Source organism: Tamandua tetradactyla, chromosome 10, assembly GCF_023851605.1.
Source record: "Tamandua tetradactyla isolate mTamTet1 chromosome 10, mTamTet1.pri, whole genome shotgun sequence".
Taxonomy (NCBI): Eukaryota; Metazoa; Chordata; class Mammalia; order Pilosa; family Myrmecophagidae; genus Tamandua; species Tamandua tetradactyla.
The window spans coordinates 17,551,185-17,570,288 of NC_135336.1; the positions used below are offsets into that span (position 1 = coordinate 17,551,185).

General features: G+C 37.2%; 1 protein-coding gene across 11 annotated transcripts in view; it reads left to right on the forward strand.

The window, feature by feature from the left end:
• The window catches only part of PCYT1A (phosphate cytidylyltransferase 1A, choline), a 90,263-nt gene that overhangs the window by 22,241 nt on the left and 48,918 nt on the right, over positions 1 to 19,104 (forward strand). The window contains exon 1 of one of the 11 annotated variants that reach the window (XM_077117999.1): positions 16,327 to 16,782. The exons of the other annotated variants lie outside the window; for them this stretch is intronic. The gene's annotated coding sequence lies outside the window, so the exon portion shown is untranslated. Of the gene's footprint in view, positions 1 to 16,326; positions 16,783 to 19,104 lie in introns of those variants that run through there. 11 annotated transcript variants of the gene reach the window in all.

Below are 19,104 nucleotides of genomic sequence, written 5' to 3' on the forward strand. Positions count from 1 at the left end.
GTTCATGTGCCAACTTGGCCAAGTGATGGTGCCTGGTTGTCTGCTTGGGCAAGACTGGCCTGTCTGTTGCTATGAGGGCATGTTGGCCTCATCCACAGCTGATTGTGTTTTTAATCAGCTAAGGGGAGTGTCTTCTGCAATGGGTGATGCTTAATCTAATCACCAGAAGGCTTTTAAGGAGGATTCAGAAGAGACAGTCACTCTTCCTGCTTCAGCCAGTGAGCCTCTCCTGTAGAGTTCGTCCAGACCCTTCATTGGAGTCTCCAGCTCTATAGCCTACCCTGTGGATTTTAGACTCTCCCATTCACACAGTTGCCTGGCCAGCCTCTCTTGAGAGTTCATTGAGGACTTCCATTGGAGTTATCAACTTGTGGCCTGCCCCATAGACCTTGGACTCTACATTCCCATGGTTACGTGAGATGCTTTTATAAATTTTATATCTACAAATATCTCCTACTGATTCTTTTTCTGTAGAGAACCCTTGCTAATACACTGGGTCATCAGGCAACTCAATATTCAGTTTCCTTGTTATGTATAATGAAACCAACTAAAACTATTTTTGCTATAAGTTCTATAAAACCCTTAAATTCATCTGGTAGCTGTTCCCCTGAACAGGTTTATTTTAGTAAAAAACAAAAACAAAACAAAAGGTTTTTATCGAATGTTATGATACAAAAAAAAAAAAAAAAAAAAACCTTCAATTTTCTGGGTGTGCACAAAGACCATGAAGACTTACCCAGTGCATGACTGGATTTTTGTGGTTTTGTTCATTTTATGTTTTGTGTGTGTGTTTTTTTAAGCTGTATGAAATGGATTTACTGAAGTTTATCTAGTCCGACTTCACCCACGGTGTTCTGTGCTTGCAGTGTGAGTGTTGTCTTCAGTGTTGCTGTCAGTGTCTCTCCTCTTAGCTTTCCATTTTTCTTTCAACATAGTATGAAGTGTCTTATCCTTTTCTATGAATTCCAGTTTGCCTTAAATCTTTTGATGCTGTGGCTGTTTCGGTAAAAATTTAGTTCAAACTAATGATGTAGAACGATTTGACCAAATGAGCTGGTCTATTATGCCTTGTAAAACAGCAGCATAAGGCTTTTAAAAGGTAGTTAATAAGAAGTTGCTGAAATTTTGGCTTTTTAAAATACGTAGTACGTGTTTTTAATGATTTTTCACATAATGTGTAAGGTAGTGAAATGCAAGAAGGGAAAAATGTTTTGTGTCAAACACATTTTCTGACTGGGGAACTTTTAATAGGATGAATTGTTTGTAAGGCTGTATGCCTCCTCTGATTGACTAATTTAGGATATCTGCTGTATGATGCAATGTAAAGTCTTTTTTTTTGCCTTTTTTCAAAAAAAAATAAACTAAGTTGATGTTCTAGATTTAGTGTAGGTAGCATTGGAAATGGGGGTGGGGGCCGGGGAGGGGAGTCACTGAATGTTTTGACTGTCCTTTATGCTAATGATAGTGCTTAAGAGTGAGAATTATGCCTTAGACCTGGCAAACCAAAAAAAAGAAAAAAAAAAAACACAACGTTGCTATTGCAACTAAATGGCAAAAGCTAGAAGTAAGGATTTATCTTCAAACAAGCTGACATGTGAATAGAAGGAAAATGATTGGCTACTAGCGCTCTCTCTCTCTCTCTCTCTCTCTCTCTCTCCCCCTCTCCCCCTCTCTGTCTCTCTTAGGTAAATTTAAAAAGTAAAAATGACTGGCACTTTTAAAGGTAACTTCACCAGAGACCGAAGAACCAGTAACCAGTAGCTCCAGCTTGTCTCAGCATCACATTTTCCTTGCTCTTTATTTTGCCGGATCAGTTTGCGGTTAGGAAAATGTGCCTTTTTTGTACCTTTGCTTTTAGGTTTTATACTTTTAATTGATGTATGGACAGACACATACAAACAAAAAAGCATGAAGGAAGATTTGGATTCAAGCAGTGCCACACTTTGCATCATCACTACAAGTGTTAAATGTAAAGAAAAATCAATTTTTAAAAAAAGATTTTTTAATGAATTTTGAAAAAAGAAAAAAATTACAGGGAAGTAACACAGACATTCCCAATATGTGATCATTCCATTCTACATATATAATCAGTAATTCACAATATCATCACATAGCTGCAGATTCATCATCATGATCATTTCTTAGAACATTTGCATCAATTCAGAAAAAGAAACAAAAAGACAACAGAAAAAAAAAAACCATACACACCATACCCCTTACTCCTCCCTTTTGTTGATCACTAGCATTTCAAACTAAATTTATTTTAACATTTGTTCCCCTTATTATTTATTTTTATTCCATATGTTCTACTCATCTGTTGACAAGGTAGATAAAAGGAGCATAAGACACGAGGTTTTCACAATCATACAGTCACACTGTGAAAGCTACACCATTATACAATCATCATCTAGAAATATGGCTACTGGAACACAGCTCTACATTTTCAGGCAGTTCCCTCCAGCCTCTCCATTTCCTCTTGGATACCAAGGTGATATCTACTTAATGTATAAGAATAACCTCCAGGATAACCTCTCGACTCTGTTTGGAATCTCTCAGCCATTGACACTTTGTCTCATTTCACTCTTCCCCCTTTTGGTTGAGAGGATTTTCTCAATCCCTTGATGCTGAGTCCGAGTTCATTCTCGGATTTCTGTTCCAAGTTGCCAGGAAGGTCCACACCCCTGGGAGTCATGTCCCATGTAGACAGGGGGAGGGTGGTGAGTTTGCTTGTTGTGTTGGCTGAAGAGAGAGGCCACATCTGAGTAACAAAAGAGGTTCTCTTGGGGGTGACTCTTAGGCCTAATTTTAAGTAGACTTGACCTATCCTTTGTGGGGTTAAGTTTCATATGAACAAACCCCAAGACTGGGGGATCAGCCTATAGCTTTGGTTGTCCACACTGCTTGTAAGAATATCAAGAATTCAACTTGGGGAGGTTGAATTTTCCCCCCCCGTTCTCACCATTCCCCAAAGGGGACTTTGCAAATACTTTTCCACTCACTGAACAAATCACTCTGGGATTCATTGGGGTATCACTCTGGACAAACCAACAAAATCTTATGTCTTACCCAAGGTTCCATGTACTTATGTTGTTCAACCAAGCTATCTACATAAGTTATATTAGGAAATACACTAGTCAAAATATAAATTTTGTACCAGATAAACATTTTTTGCTTTAGTCTCACACATAAGTTGAAATTTTAAAATATTAATTACCATCTGTTTTCAGCACCCTGCAGTAATGACATTCCTTTGTTCTTCCTCATGCAAAAACATTTTTTAAATTTGTACATTTAGTCCCTGTCATTATACACTCTAGGCAATCCTAGATTATACCATCTCAATCTTTGTCGTCTATCTTCCTTTCTGGTTTCATTTGTGCCCCCAGCCCTCCTCCCTCTATCATTCTCACATTCAGCTTCATTCAGTGTTTTAACATAATTGTATTACAGTTAGGTAGTATTGTGCTGTCCATTTCTGAGTTTTTACATTCAGTCCTGTTGCACAATCTGTATCCCTTCAGCTCCAATTACCCAATATCTTACCCTATTTCTATCTCCTGATGGTCTCTGTTACCAACGAAATATTCCAAGTTTATTCACTAATGTCAGTTCATATCATAGGTATTATAGACCCCAGCTGGATTTTCCCAGACCAAACTGGCCTCCTATGAGGAGGAAAGATTCACCTGCGTCGGTTTTCTTGAGGGTGAAACCCAGCAGGTTGACAGACTTTCCTGTGAAGTCTCTGGGCTCTGTTTTTCTTATCCTGCCCAGTGTGTGGTGCTTGTCTGTCTGCAGGTCCCACCAGCATAAGATGACTTGGTACCTTTAACTTTGGCTGAGGGCATGGTGGAGATAGAGGAGAGGTTGTAGGCTGGTTTTTTTTTACATTTTTTTTATTTTTTAACTTTTTTTATTAATTAAAAAAATTAACAAACAAAACATTAAGAGATCATTCCATTCTACATATACAATCAGTAATTCTTAATATCATCACATAGTGCATATTCATCATTTCTTAGAACATTTGCATCAATTTAGAAAAAGAAATAAAAAGACAACAGGAAAAGAAATAAAATGATAACAGAGAAAAAAAAGACTATACATACCATACCCCTTACCCCTCGCTTTCATTTACCACTAGCATTTCAAACTAAATTTATTTTAACATTTGTTCCCCCTATTATTTATTTTTATTCCATATGTTCTACTCTTCTGCTGATATAGTAGCTAAAAGGAGCATCAGACACAAGGTTTTCACATTCGCAGAGTCTCATTGTGAAAACTATATCATTGTTCAATCATCATCAAGAAACATGGCTACTGGAACACAGTTCTACATTTTCAGGCAGTTCCCTCCAGCCTCTCCACTACATCTTGAACAACAAGGTGATATCTACTTAATGCATAAGAATAACCTCCAGGATAACCTCTCAACTCTGTTTGGAATCTCTCAGCCATTGACACTTAGTCTCATTTCACTCTTCCCCCTTTGGTCGAGAAGGTTCTCTCAATCCCTTGATGTTAATTCTCAGCTCATTCTATGGTTTTTTCTCAGTCCCTTGATGCTGAGTCTCAGCTCATTCCAGGATCTCTGTCCCACGTTGCCAGGAAGGTCCACACCCCTGGGAGTCATGTCCCACGCAGAGAGGGGAAGGGTGGTGAGACTGCTCGTTGTGTTGGCTGGAGAGAGAGGCCACATCTGAGCAACGGAAGAGGCTCTCTTGGGGGTGACTCTTAGGCCTAAATTTTAAGTAGACTTGACCTATCCTTTGTGGGGTTAAGTTTCATGTGAACAAACCCCAAGCCTGGGGGCTCAGTGTAGGCTGGTTTTAATGGCTTCAGGAATTCCACCTGAGTTGGGCTTTACCCCCCGCCTGGGGAAGGCACAGGCTCCAGACAAGCCCTCAAATGAGGTTGTTTCTTCCTATGCCTGGAGCAGTTGCAGCCTGAGAAGCCCTGCCGCTGTATCCAAAGGCAGTCAAGCCTTTGTAGAAACACAAGCATGAAAACCTCTGTTTCCTTCTCTTTTTTTCCTTTTTCCGTCAGCCCTACCCCCCTGGTGCTGGGGCAAAAATGAGCGACCTCCGCTTTGACCAGGTTCACCTGAGCTGGGGGCCTATTTTTAGTAGTCAGAATTTGTTAATTAATTCCACAATTGGCGTTTGGTTTGGCTCAGCCCCTGCTGCTGGTAAAGTCTCTTTCCTTTCCCTCTGGGAAGCAGCCGTCGGTAAGGGGGGCCTGCAGCCAGTCCAGCTGGTCCAGACTGGGGTACGCTGTGTGTCCGGTCACTGACGTGGCCCCAGGAGCTGTTCTATATTGTTTCTGGTTATTTACTAGTTGTTCTGGAGGACAAAGTAAAACGCACACATTTCTAAGCCACCATCTTAGAAAAATCAGTTTTGAAACTATGAAATTCCTGATCCGTAAATACACAGTTATTTCTACTTTAGTACATATAAGATAATCCACTGTTATTAAAGGTCTTTTATTAAGACAATTGTATACATTTTAAAAGCAATGTTAAATTAAGTTGTCTTCTAAAACTGTGTACTTGTCTGGTCAACTGTGTATGATCAGTTATCTTCCTCAGAGTCTTATTTTCTTTTGTGCTGGGACAGGTTGCTGGCCATCCCTGTTTCCACAGACCAAATCCTCCTAGCTCAGGAGCTAGGGCTAAGCAGTTATTTCTTTCAAAGTATTTTTAGTTCTTAAATTTTATGCTTGTATTTGATTATAGATGTCAGTGACATTTCATAGTTTCAAAAGTCCTTGCTGCTCTGAGAAGTGTAGAGTCTAGTGAAAATTACATAGTCATAAGAGAAATGTGTTTTTGTTTCCTTTTTTAAAGTTGTGGTATTGTTGGTTCAATGCTCCCTGGAATATTACTGCTTTGTGAAAGTGCAGACTGAACTCAGCACCCTCCCTGTACCTAGTATGTTTATAAACCTGGGTCGCTCACTACTTGATATTTTTGCCTTAGTTAAGACAGAAATTTGATAGCTCAGTTAGAGGGAAGGGAAAATCTGCTGCTAGAAGTATCTGAACTAAGTGCCATACTTGTCTGGGTAAGATCTGGGAAACATAACCTCTGTACATTAAAAAAAAATCAGTTAAACATCACATAATAGACAGCCATTAAATTATAAAAAAAAAAATTTATGAAGAAAGACCTTTTGTACAGATTGAAAAAAAAAGATTTTCATAGAGGTATCTGTATGAACAAAGGAGTTGGTTTTTTTTTTTGTTTTGTTTTATTCGTGCCACAAACTTGCCAGTGCTAACTTATTTGTCCAGTTCAAGATAACTGTAGTTTTGTTTCCTAGGACTTGTTAAATGCCAAAAGACATTTTTGAACTGTGCATTTGATCAGATTGTTAGCTTTTTCTGTTTTATTTCTTTTGAGAACCTTTGAATAAAAAATATCTGGAATTAAAAGAAAAAAAATTCAGTTTCCTAAGGAACCACCAAACTGTCTTCCATAGCAGCTGTACTGTTATACATTCCCACCAGCAGGGCATAATTGTCCAATTTCTCCACATCCTTTCCAACGTTTGTCATTTTCTGTTTGTTTAACAGCAGCCATTCATATAGGTGTAAGTTGGTATTTCATTGTGGTCTTGATCTGCATTTCCCTTATAGCTAACGAATATGAGCATCTCTTCATGAGCTTTTTAGCCATCTGTATTTGCTAAGAAAAATGCCTATTCATATCTTTAGCCCATTTTATAATAGGGTTGTTCTTTTGCTGTTGATTGAGTTGTATAATTTCTTTATATATTCTGGATATTAAACTTGCATTGGATATGTGATTTCTAAATATTTTCTCCCTTTGAGTTGGCTGTCTCTTCATCTTTTTGAGAACATCTTTCATGCAAAAGCATTTGATTTTGAGACGTTCCCATTTATCTATTTCTTTCTTTTGTTGCTTGTGCTTTGCATGTAAAGTTTAGGAAGTTTAACTTCCTTGTACTAGGTCTTGAAGATGTTTCCCTACATTTTCTTCTAGGAGTTTTATAGTACTGGTTCTTATATTTAGATGATTGATTCACTTTGAGTTAAATTTTGCATTTTGTGTCTGCCAGTTTGAAAGGATGTATGTACTCTAGAAAAGCCTTGTTTTAATCCTAATCCCATTTTTTTAAAGGCAGCCATATCTTCTAATCCCTATTCAGTACTGTATGTTTGAAACTGTAATTAGATCATCTCCCTGGATATGTGACTCAATCGAGTGGTTGTTAAGCTGGATTAGGTGGCAACGTGTCTCCACTCATTCTAGGTTGTCTTGATTACTTTATTGGAATCCTTTAGAAGAGGAAAGACTTTGGAGAAAGCTTGGGATTCTGAGAGAGCAGAACAATGGAGCCATGAGAAGCAGAGAGTCCACAAAGCATGTGGAGAAATTGGTACAATTGTGCCCTGCTGGTGGGAATGAAGAAGGAAAATGCCTCCTGGGGAGCTTCATGAAACAGGAAGCCAGGAGAGAAAGCTAGCAGATGACACTGCTCACCATGTGCCCTTCCAGCGAGACAGAAACCCTGACTATGTTTGCCATATGCCTTCTCACTTGAGAGAGAAACCCTGAATTTCATTGGCCTTCTTGAACCAAGGTATCTTTCCCTGGATGCCTTAGATTGGACATTTCTATAGACTTGCTTCAATTTGGACGTTTTTTTTGGCCTTAAAACTGTAAATTGCAACTTAATAAATTCCCCTTTTAAAATGCTGTTCTAGTTCTAATATATCACACCTGTCAGCTTGCAAACCAGAACACCATGTCTTATAGTATCCTCACTTTGTTGTACAATCAGCAGCATTCTCAATTTTAGACAGTATTCATTGGCCCATAGTGACAGCAACCCAGAAAAAGAAACAAAGAAAACAAAAAAAATTCATACATACCACACACCCTCCCCCATCCCCCTCTCCAACCACCAGCACCCCAATCCACCAAATCCATTTGAACATTTGTTTCCCCTATTATTCATCCACTTCCAGTCCATATGTTTCACTCATCCATCCACAAAGCAGACAAAAGAAGCATCAGACACAAGACCTTCACAATCACACGGTCGCACTGTGAAAGCTACACCACCACACAATCATCCTCAAGCAACATGGCCACCGGAACACAGCTTCAGAGCTCCAGGCAGTCCCCTCCAGCCTCCCTGCCACGCCCAAACCAAGAAGTGATATCCATTTAATGCATAAGAACAACCTCCAGGATGACCTCTCGACTCTGTCTGGGATCTCTCAGTCATTGACACTTTTTTTTGTCTCATTTCTCTCTTCACCCTTTCAGTCGAAAAGGTCCTACAAAAATCCCCTAATCCCCTGGTGCTGAGTCCCAGCTCACTTCAGGATTTCTGTCCCACATTGCCAGGAAGGTCCATACCCCTGGAAGTCATGTCCCATGTTGAGAGGGAAAGGGCAGTGCATTTGCTTGTCATGTTGGCTGAGAGAGAGAGGCCACATCTGAGCAACAAAAGAGGTTCTCCTGGAGGTGACTCTTAGGCCTAGTTTTAAGCAGGCTTAGCTATCCTTTGCAGGGTTAAGTTTCATATGAACAAACCCCAAGATTGGGGGCTAAGCCTATTGCTTTGGTTGTCCCCACTGCTTGTGAGAGTATCAAGAATTGAATTCATTTTTGTATAGGGTATAAGGGGTCCTCTTTTATTGTTTAGGCTATTGATATCCAATTCTACCATGCCCATTTATTGAAAAGGCTATTTTGTCCCAGTTCAGTGGATTTGGGGCCTTATCAAAGATCAGTTGTCCTTAGATTTTGTGGTCTGTCTCTGCACTCTTGATTCGATTCCATTGGTTGACACTTCTACTTTGTGCCAGTACCATGCTGTTTTGATCACTGGCTTTATAATAAGTTTTAAAGTCAGGAAGTGTTGGACTTCCCATTTTGCTCTTCATTTGGATATCTTTAGCTATTTGGGATCTCTTTCTGTTCTAAATAAATTTGATAACTAGCTTTTCCAAGTCTTCAAAGTAGGTTGTTGGGATTTTGATTGTTATCACATTGAATCTGTAGATCCATTAGGGTGGAATTAGCATCTTGACGACATTCAGTCTTCCTATACTTGCGTGTGGAATATCTTTCCATCTATATTGGTCATTTTTATTTCTTTTAGCAATGTTTTGTTGTTTTCTGTGTATAAGTCCTTGACATCCCTGGTTAGGCTTATTCCTAGACACCTGATTCTTTTGGTCACCATTTTGAATGGAATTTTTTTCCTCAAATATTCATCCAATAAGTCATTACTTATGTATAGAAACATTACTGATTTTCTTACTTTAATCTTGTATCCCACCATTTTGCTGATTTGTTTATTAGCTGAAGTAGCCTTGTCATAGATTTCTTGGTGTTTTCCAAGTATAGGATCATGTCATCTACAAATAATGAAAGTTTTATTTCTTCATTTCCTATTTGGATGCCTTGTATTTCTTTCTCCATTCTAGTGAATCCAGCTAGGATATCTAGTATAATGTTGAATAATACTGGTGACAGAGGACGTCCTTGTCTCATTCCCAGTCTTACAGGAATGCTTTCAGTCTTTCACTGTTAAGTATGGTGCTGCCTGTGGGTTTTTCACATATGCTTTTTCAGCATCAGTCAATATGAACATGTGATTTTTCCCTTTTTGATTTGTTAATGTGCTATATTACATTGACTGATGGTCTTGTGTTAAACCACTCTTGCATTCCTAGCATAAACCCTACTTGGTTGTGATGTATAATTCTTTGAACATGTCGTTGAATTTGATTTGTTAGTATTTTGTTGAGAATTTTTGCATGTATGTTCCTTAGGGAGATTAATCTGTTTGTTTTCTTTCCTTGTAGTCTTTATCTGGTTTAATATTAGAGTGGTGTTAACTTCATAAAATAAATTAGGTAGCATTCCTCTTTCCTCAGATTTTTTGGAAGAGTTTGAGCAGGGTTGGAGTTAGTTCTTTTTAGAATGTTTGATAAAATTTCCCTGTGAAGCCAGCTGGTCCTTCCCTTTTCTTTGTGGGAAGATTTTTGTTGACTGATTGAGTCTCTTTACTTGTAATTGGTTTGTTGAGATTTTCTGTTTCTTCTTGAGTCAATACACATAGTTTGTGTGTTTCTAGGAATTTGTCCATTTCATCTAAGTTGTCTAGTTTGTTGACATATGGTTGTTTATAATATTCTTTTATGAATTTTTAAATTTCTTCCGGATCCATGGTAACGACATCCCTCTCATTTCTGATTTGGTTTATTTGCATCCTCTCTCTTCTTTTTTTTCTTTGTCAGTCTAGCTAGGGGTCTATTGATTTTATTGATTTTCTCACAGAACCAGCTTTTCATTTAGTTGATTCTTTCTGTTGTGTTTTTGTTCTCCAATTCATTTATGTCTACTTTAATCTTTGTTTCTCTTCTTGTATTTGCTTTGGGGTTAGTTTGCTGTTCTTTCTCTAATTTCTCCAGGCAAACAGAGCTACTAAGTCAGCCTTTGTGTGTGTGTTTTGCCCTTTTAAATGTGGATATTTAAAGCCACCTTCTTTTCCAGGGCCATCCCTATACCCTTATATGAAGGATGTTGGTTGATTGCAGAGGTGCACTTAGCATAAACAGACAGGCTTGAGAAATATTGTTCTTATACTTGGAGATATTCAAGTGGTTTCTGAGTATTTGTGAAGATTTAAAAGTGGTTTGGTTTTAGGTATAGCTTGTTTTCAATGTAATGAACTAAAAAGCCAACATGATATTAATGTATATTTATTATCCTTAGTATTTCCTCACTCTCTAACATTTCATTTCTTTTTACTTCTTTAGTAGCGAAGTTGGTAAGTCCACGCAAACATTTTTTGGAGCAATAGGGAAACTGAGCAGAATTTTTCAATTATTTAAAGCACTAATTATTAAATTATTCTACATTCTTTGTTGGTACATAAGTTAGTAGATGTGAGGGAATGTGGGGATGGTGTAAGGAAGCCAGTATAAAAAAATTTTTGAGAGCTTGTTGGAAATTGAATCATGTCCTCTGCAAAAGACATGTCAAGTCCTAACTCCATTCCCATGGATGTGAAGCCATTAATAAATAGGATCTTTGAAGATGTTATTATTTAAAGGTGTGGACTCATTTGTAAATAGGATCTTAAAAGATCCTATTTAGATGAGACCAAAATGAATCAGGGTGGGCCTTAATTTAACATGACTGAAGTCCTTATTAGCAAAGGAAATTAGACATGAAAGTAGAAGCCAGAAGTAGGAGAAAAGCTAGAAATAAGAAAAGCCAAAAAAGGGAACTATTCATGTGATGGAGCATTGCCATCACCAAAACACTACAGACTTTGGAGGAAAGCATGACCTTGCTGACACCTTAATTTTGGATTTCTAGCCTTCTAAAACGTGAGACAGTAGGGCGGGCTATGGTGGCTCAGCAGGCAGAGTTCTCACCTGCCATGCTGGAGACCCAGGCTCGATTCCTGGTGCCTGCCCATGTAAAAAAAAAAGGTGAGACAATAAAGTCTTGTTGTTTCAGTCAAGCAATGTGTGGTATTTGTTATAGCAGCCCTGACATACTATTACAGACCTAAAAGGCCAAAGCTTAAAAAATTAGTAGTAGATCTGGGGGAAAGGCATGAGGGATAATCTCTAAAACTGTTTTAGGGTTATTCTCATGGAATGTCTGTGATCTTGCTATTTTTACATTTCTACTGAGAAAGTGGGTAAGATATAGATAGAATGATTTTATGTGAAAACCTCCCAAAAGTATTGTGTTTCTTTTAAGTCCAAAGTATCTTAAGACCTCAGATTAAAGTATAATGCAAAATGTAATGTAAAACACAAAAATCATCTTTAGAAAATAGAACTGTATATAAGCTGATAAGGAATATTGTAAATAGGTAAGAAAAAATACTTTTTGACAAGTTGGGGTTTTGTTGTGCCAATTTTAATATGCTTAGAAATTGCTAAGTACTTGCCCCTACCATTAAAACAAAACAATAGTATTTGTTGGTAGCGCTTTTTAATATTTAAAGCAGTTTTTTTTTAATGTTTTCTGCACTTAATCTGTTTAATAAAAAAGTAGCTATTGAGCATTTAGTAAGTACCAGAACTCCTTGCTAGGTGATATGCCCAGTGAGAAGGGAGCCCAATCTTTATGAAAGATGAAATTAAATGTGTCAGAAATAGATGTATCAGGATTTTCGTGGTTCCAAGCCCAGTTTAAATGGTTTAAGCAAAAAATGGCTTATATTAGTTCACATAACTTAATAGTTCAAGATCTGGCTTCTCTATATTATTAGGTCCACCTTCTCTGTGTTGACTCCCAAAATGACTCCTCCTGGTCACAAGATGATCACTAGCAGTTCTTAGAACCATGTTTCCATGTTCAAAACTACGATAAAAAGAAGTAATAGGGGGTGCAAGGGTAGTTCAGTGGTAGAATTCTTGCCTGCCATGCGGGAGACCTGGGTTCGATTTCTGGTCCACGCCCTTCCCCCCAAGCAAAACAAACAAAAAAAACAAACAAAAATTTAACAAATGGTACTGCAGTAACAGGATACTCACATGGAAAAATAATGAAATGTGATCCTGCCATACAGCATACCAAAAAAAAAGAAGTAATAATCTTTTTTCCTGGCATTCCCATCACAGGAATCCTGAGATTTATTTTTGGCTTAAGTAACATATTACTGCTCTTTGTGGCCAGAGGAGCCATAGATTAGTTTAGATTAGATGTGTTAGTTTAGATGTGATCTGATGCTAGGGCTGGAGGTGAAGTCTGTGAATCCTCAAATGAAAAATGGGGCTCTTTTTTGGAAGCAGAGGTATTGAATAGTAGGAAGGCAAACAACAAATATCTACTACATCACGGATCTTATAGTTTAATTTTTCATTTGATCTTACTATTATGTAGAAGTTAAATACATTTTATTATAAGCTCCCTTAACCACATAAAGAAACTTCTAGAGTTAGGGGGTTATCTTAACCTATAAAGTACTGAGAAGAGCTGGGATTAAATTCCTGGTCTAGTGCCCTTTCCTCTCTTCTAATTTGACCCATATCAAAACAACTCCCTGGAGTTCCTGGGTAATTTGCCAGTGATATTCCCAGTGAGAAAGGAGTCTAATCTTTTTGAAAGATGAAATTAAATTACTGCGTGGCACAGTGTATTTATAGCATATGGTCAGAGTGCAATGAGTAGGTTTTATTAAATTAATATATGGCTATTTTATATGCTAGGTAGTGTAGTTTTTTAGTTAGTAGTGCAGAACCCAGAGCCAGATTGCCTGAGTTCAATCCTATTTTGCCCTGTGCTAGGTTTGTGACCTCAGTCAAGTCATTTAACATAGTTGTGACTCAATTTCTTCATCTGTAAAATAGGGATAATAGTATTACTTAACTTTGTAGGATTGTTGTGAGGATTAAATGTTTCAATACATGTAAAATGCTTATAACTTCCTGGCATTATATGTGTTAGCTATAGTTATTATCGTTATCATTATTGTCGTAATCTTTGGTAATGTGATAGAGAAATGTGGGGTGTATGATAGTACAGTGAAATAGATTTGCAGCTGATTAAATACCCTAATCATTAGATTCAAAATACATTCTATATTCTATTTTCTAAAGATAAACTCTATTATATTTTACATTTTATTTTTCATTTTTCTAACCTTAGAGTATTCCTTAAGGGTGGATGTCATTGAAGAGAGAGGCTTCTAGTGGTGTGTCACATTGGCATGTTCTGTGTCTATCCTGGTCAACATTTTCAGCAGCAACTTGAATGGAGACATAAAAACCATGCTTTTCAAATCTGTAGATTACATAAAGTTGCAATGAATGACTAATATGATAGGTGGCAGTCAAGATTTGAAATTATTTTAACAGATTAGTACAAACAAAATGATCAGCCAAAATAGACTTTAATAGGATCTTGACTAACATAATGAACTTTAAAAGGAATAAATGTGTAATCCTCAGATAAATAAGTACATAAGTATATATAGGGGAGATTTAACTTTTAAGTAGTTCATTTCGAAAAGTCCTAGAGATTTTTAAATAACAATATATTTCATTTGAATCACTAATGACTTATCAGTAAGCTAGTATAATCTTGAGCCTTATTGGTGGAAATCCAGTAATACCTCACCTGGATAAAATATGGACCACATTCAGAGGGTAGGCCGAAATACATGTCACAAATTGCATTTAATTTTTAGCAGAACCCTTCAGGTCTATTTACACTTATTTTGCACATCGTATTTTCACTCAGCAAACATTTGAGCTCTCATTGCAAGAACTGTTCTTGGGATTGATAAGCACAGCCATGATCCCTGCTTTAGAGAATCTCACAGTATAGTTGGGCTGGCACAATTCCAAGAATTTTGTTGTGATTTCCAATATCATGGGAAATTAAAAGCTGCAAATTGGAAATGAGAAGAGGGACTGCTATAGGCAGGCAGACCGGTTGACAAGTGATGTGTCAGAGCTAGAGAGGAATCACAGAAATGATAGAAAGCTTACAGCAATTTGAAAGTTCAGCCTTACATAACTCAGTAAAGCCCAAGGGCTAGAGTTGTCAAGGAAAGGTAACTCTGCTATTGAAAGCAGTGTGTCATACACATTTAGAAATATTTCTATCAAAAGTCTTAAAGTAAAAAGTTTTTTCTCTTAAACTTTGAGTGAGTTCAGTTTAGAACAGTCTCACTATTTGGAGATATTTTAGGTTTTGATATGTATTATCCAAATGAGGAGATAGTCTCACTATACTTTGCTTCTCTTAGACTAGATAGAGATCATTGGTTTCACTTCTGGGAACCCCAGGTTAAGAAGAATGTACACACGTTATATATCTAGAAGAGTTTGAAGGATGGTGAGAGAATCACTTGAGCTATAGTAGAAAATGAGAATTTTTAGCCCATGGAAAGGGAAGACTTGAGACATTATAGTTATAACTTCATACATCTGAAAGGAAATTATATGGAACAGGATGTAGACTTTTACTCTGTTGCTCCATGGGACAGACCAGTTCTAGTGGATTGAAGCTGTCTGAAGGCAGGTTTCATCCAATTGTGATGAATAACTTTTTATAGTCATTATATTGTCTTAATATTAGACTATTTGTCAAATGGGTTTTTTAAGAGAGAATGAGCTTCCTATCCCTGAAAATATTTAAAGGTATTCTTTTTGTTACTGCTCAGTTCTGAGAAGTTATAGGCAATGCTTCTTCAGCCAAACCTCAAACTAACTTTCCTGAACTACAAGATCATTGATAATGTTTTCTGATAAAACATCTGAAATAATATCTTTGATATACCAGTGATCATTATAACTGCCTTCAGCTTGGAAACACATAGCTATTCTCTTCCCCATTCATTTGTCATATATATTATCTAGAGCAAAGGGTTTGAGAGAAAAGAACATTTTCTAAAATCGCTCAGCTTTAGTTTCAAGAAGTCCCTTTTTGGTCCCCTTGGGAGAATGGGGAGAAAGGGGGAAATATTCAACTTCCCCATTTAGAGAATTTCAGATATTCTCACAAGCAGTGGGGGCAATGAAATCAATAGGCCCAGCCCTTGATCTTGGGGTTCGCCGCTATGAAACTTATTCCTGCAAAGGATAGGCTAAACCTACTTAAAATTAAGCCTGAGTGTCACCCCGAGACAACCTTTTTTGTTCCTCAAATGTGGCCTCTCTCTCTAAGCTGACATGGCAAGTGAACTCACTGCCCTCCCCCCAAAGTGGGACATGATTCCCAGGGGTGTAAATCTCCCTGGTAACATGGGACAGGAATCCCGGAATGAGCCGGGACCTTACATCAAGGGATTGAGAAAACCTTCTTGACCAAAAGGGGAAAGAGAGAAATGAAACAAAGTTTCAGTGGCTGAGAGATTTCAAACAGAGTCAAGAAGTTATCGTGGAAATTATTCTTATTATATATAGCTATCCCTTTTTAGTTTATGGCTTATTGGAGTAGCTAGAGGGAAGAACCTGAAACTGTAGAGCTGTGTTCCAGTAGCCTTGTTTCTTGAAGATGATTGTATAATGATATAGCTTTTACAGTGTGACTGTGTGATTGTGAAAACCTTGTGTCTGATGCTCCTTTTATCTAGGGTATGGACAGATGAGTAAAAAAATATGGATAAAAAATAAACAAATAATAGGGAGGGCAAAGGTTAAAATAAATTGGGTAGATGGAAATATTAGTGGTCAGTGAGAGGGACGGGTAAAGGGTATGGTATGTATGAGTTTTTTCCTTTTTATTTCTTTTTCTGTAGTGATATGAATTCAAAAAAATGATCATGGTGATGAATACACAACTAAGTGATGATATTGTAACAAGCCACTAATTGTACACCATGTATGGAATGTTTGTATGTGAAGAATGTTTGTATATTTAGTTTTTATCAAAAAAAAAAAAGAATTCCCTTTTTGACTATTGAGGTATTTGCCCATTTCTAATCTCCTTGACTTATTTTGTCCTTCATGATTCCTCAAAGGTTCAGTGCTGACTCAGACTATATCAGTAGGCTCTTTCAACAGATCATTGTGACGCAGTTTTTATGCAGATTTGCTCATAAAGCAAACAATGCAATTGCGTGCTTATCAGAAATCTTTCCATAGTCTGGTTGATTTAGTAACTGGCTTGGATACATAGTACTACAGATGTTAATTTATTACAATCTTATGCTCTGATGTAGGTCAGGATGCATTTCTACACGCACTGCCTTTTCTTGAGCTTTTTCTGCCACACAGTGCTATCTCTAAGGAAAGTCTTTGCTTGAATAACCTTTTGAGGTAATCCATACCCTTTTAAGACAAGTTTCATTTCTGAAAAGGTTTTTATTGTTGTTAGTTAAAATGTATGTCTCTGCATCTTCCATCAGTGATACTGTGTAGATTTTCACAGATTAATTCTCTATCCTATCCAACACGATAGGTATTCAGATATTTAGGAATATAGTTATCAGGTACCTTCTAACATAGCATGTCATGGCATGGCATGACATAGCATAGCATAGCAGTTAAGGGCATGTACTCTGGAGCCAGTCTGACTGAATTTGATTCCAGTTCACCACTTACTGGCTGTGACGTTACCTTCTGTGCCTCAGTTCCTCATCTCTAAAATGATGGTAAAAATAATACAGCTATGTCAGAGGGTTGTGAGCATTTAAAGAGCTTTAATATTTTGAAGTGCTTTAACATACATGTGTTATATAAGTATTTGCTGTGATGAGTAGTAGTAATAATGTGTTATATGTGTTTATCATAGCTTAACATCAGGCTCTTGAAGAGTTCTTGTTAGAGCAATGATTCTTAAATGGATAGGGGTAGGGAGGGGGGAGAGGTTTGAAAGTAAGTTTCATAATTTACCCTACTTTTACATTAAAAGTACACTTTCTTTCTTTCTTTCTTTCTTTTTTTTTCTGTGGAATGGGATGGGGTGCAGAAGGGTGGTGTGTAGATCCAAGTTAGGCCCCCACCCAGCAGACCTGGTGAAGGTAGAGGACAGAAGTAATGGAGAGATGGCATTGGAGTTGCTGAGCTATCCAAGCTTGATGGAAATGTTAGCATACCTAAGAGTTTTGGGGGAAATGTTGCAATGAACAGAATATCCTAGGGAAATTTTGATGAGTTTAGGGGAGTGGGTGGTATTTCAGGTAAGGAAGAAGTCTGAGATCTTGGAGAGAATGAACAAAGAGGCCCAGGCAGTTGTATAGTCAGGCATCTCAGTGGTCCTCGAAGACAAGTTTTTGTCTCATGAAGGATTTTGAACACATTTTTTTTTTTAGGTATACATTTTTTTTTTATATTAACGTTTGTTCCCCCTATTATTTATTTTTATTCCATATGTTCTGCTTGTTTGTTGACAAGGTAGATAAAAGGAGCATCAGACACAAGTTTTCACAATCACACAGTCACATTGTGAAAGCTATATCATTATACAATCATCATCAAGAAACATGGCTACTGGAACACAGCTCTACATTTTCAGGCAGTTCCCTCCAGCCTCTCCATTACATCTTGGATAACAAGGTGATAAGTACTTAACCTCCAGGATAACCTCGACTCTGGAATCTCACAGCCATTTACACTTTGTCTCATTTCACTCTTCCCCCTTTTTAAGTATACATTTTAATCATAGCTGTTGTAGGGTAAAAACTTACTAAAATCATTTTTGATCTAGGGGGTACGCAGAAGACTGGTTTTAAGGCCAATGATGATAATTAATGCTGTTAAATAATAATATCTATTAAGCATTCAATGTATGCCAAACACTGAGCTAAGGCTTTTCAGAAGCCTTTGCTTAGTGCGTGTATGTTATATTTTTAGTTTTATTTTTTATAGCTTTATTAAATACAATAAACTACACACATTTAAATTTAAAGAGTTTTAACATTTATATGATGTGAAAGCATCACAATTAAAATAATGAACATATCCATTACTGCAGTTTCCTCATGCCACTTTGTAATTCACCCTCCTTTCCATCCCAAGACTTTTATACAGGGATTATCTCATTTAAACCTCATCTGATAGATGATGGAGCTCAGTTTTAGAGAGGTTAAGCAATTTGTCTGAGTTCTCAGGGTTAGTAAGTGGTAGAGATGGGATTCATACTTAGGTAAGCTGATTTTAGGGCCTGCCCTCTGCATCACTACAGTATTATATTAATAGGGTGAGGTTTAAAATTTTTGCTCAAAATGGAGCATAGGTTAAAAAATACTCAGAGACATACCTTAGACATTTTATTAGAGTTGTTTATATAAGGTGGGTGGAGTGTTCTTGTTTAAGAATATATGTACTCAACTGAAATACAGGTAAGATATTTTAGTATTACCTGTATTTACAAAAGGGCTTTATAACACGTTAATCATAGTAATGATTGCCCTGATTCTTTTTAACTTCAGCTTTAAATAGCTAGACAACTCCTTCTCTTGACCTAGGTTCCCAGTGTAATATTTAAAAATATGTCAACATATTTTTATGTGTGATTTCTAAATCTTGTAGCATAGATCTAGTATCACAAGGTCTAGAGATCCTAGATATCATTTGACTTTAAAATATCTTTGACAGCCTTTGCTTCTTTCTAATGTGATGATTCATATTCACCATGCA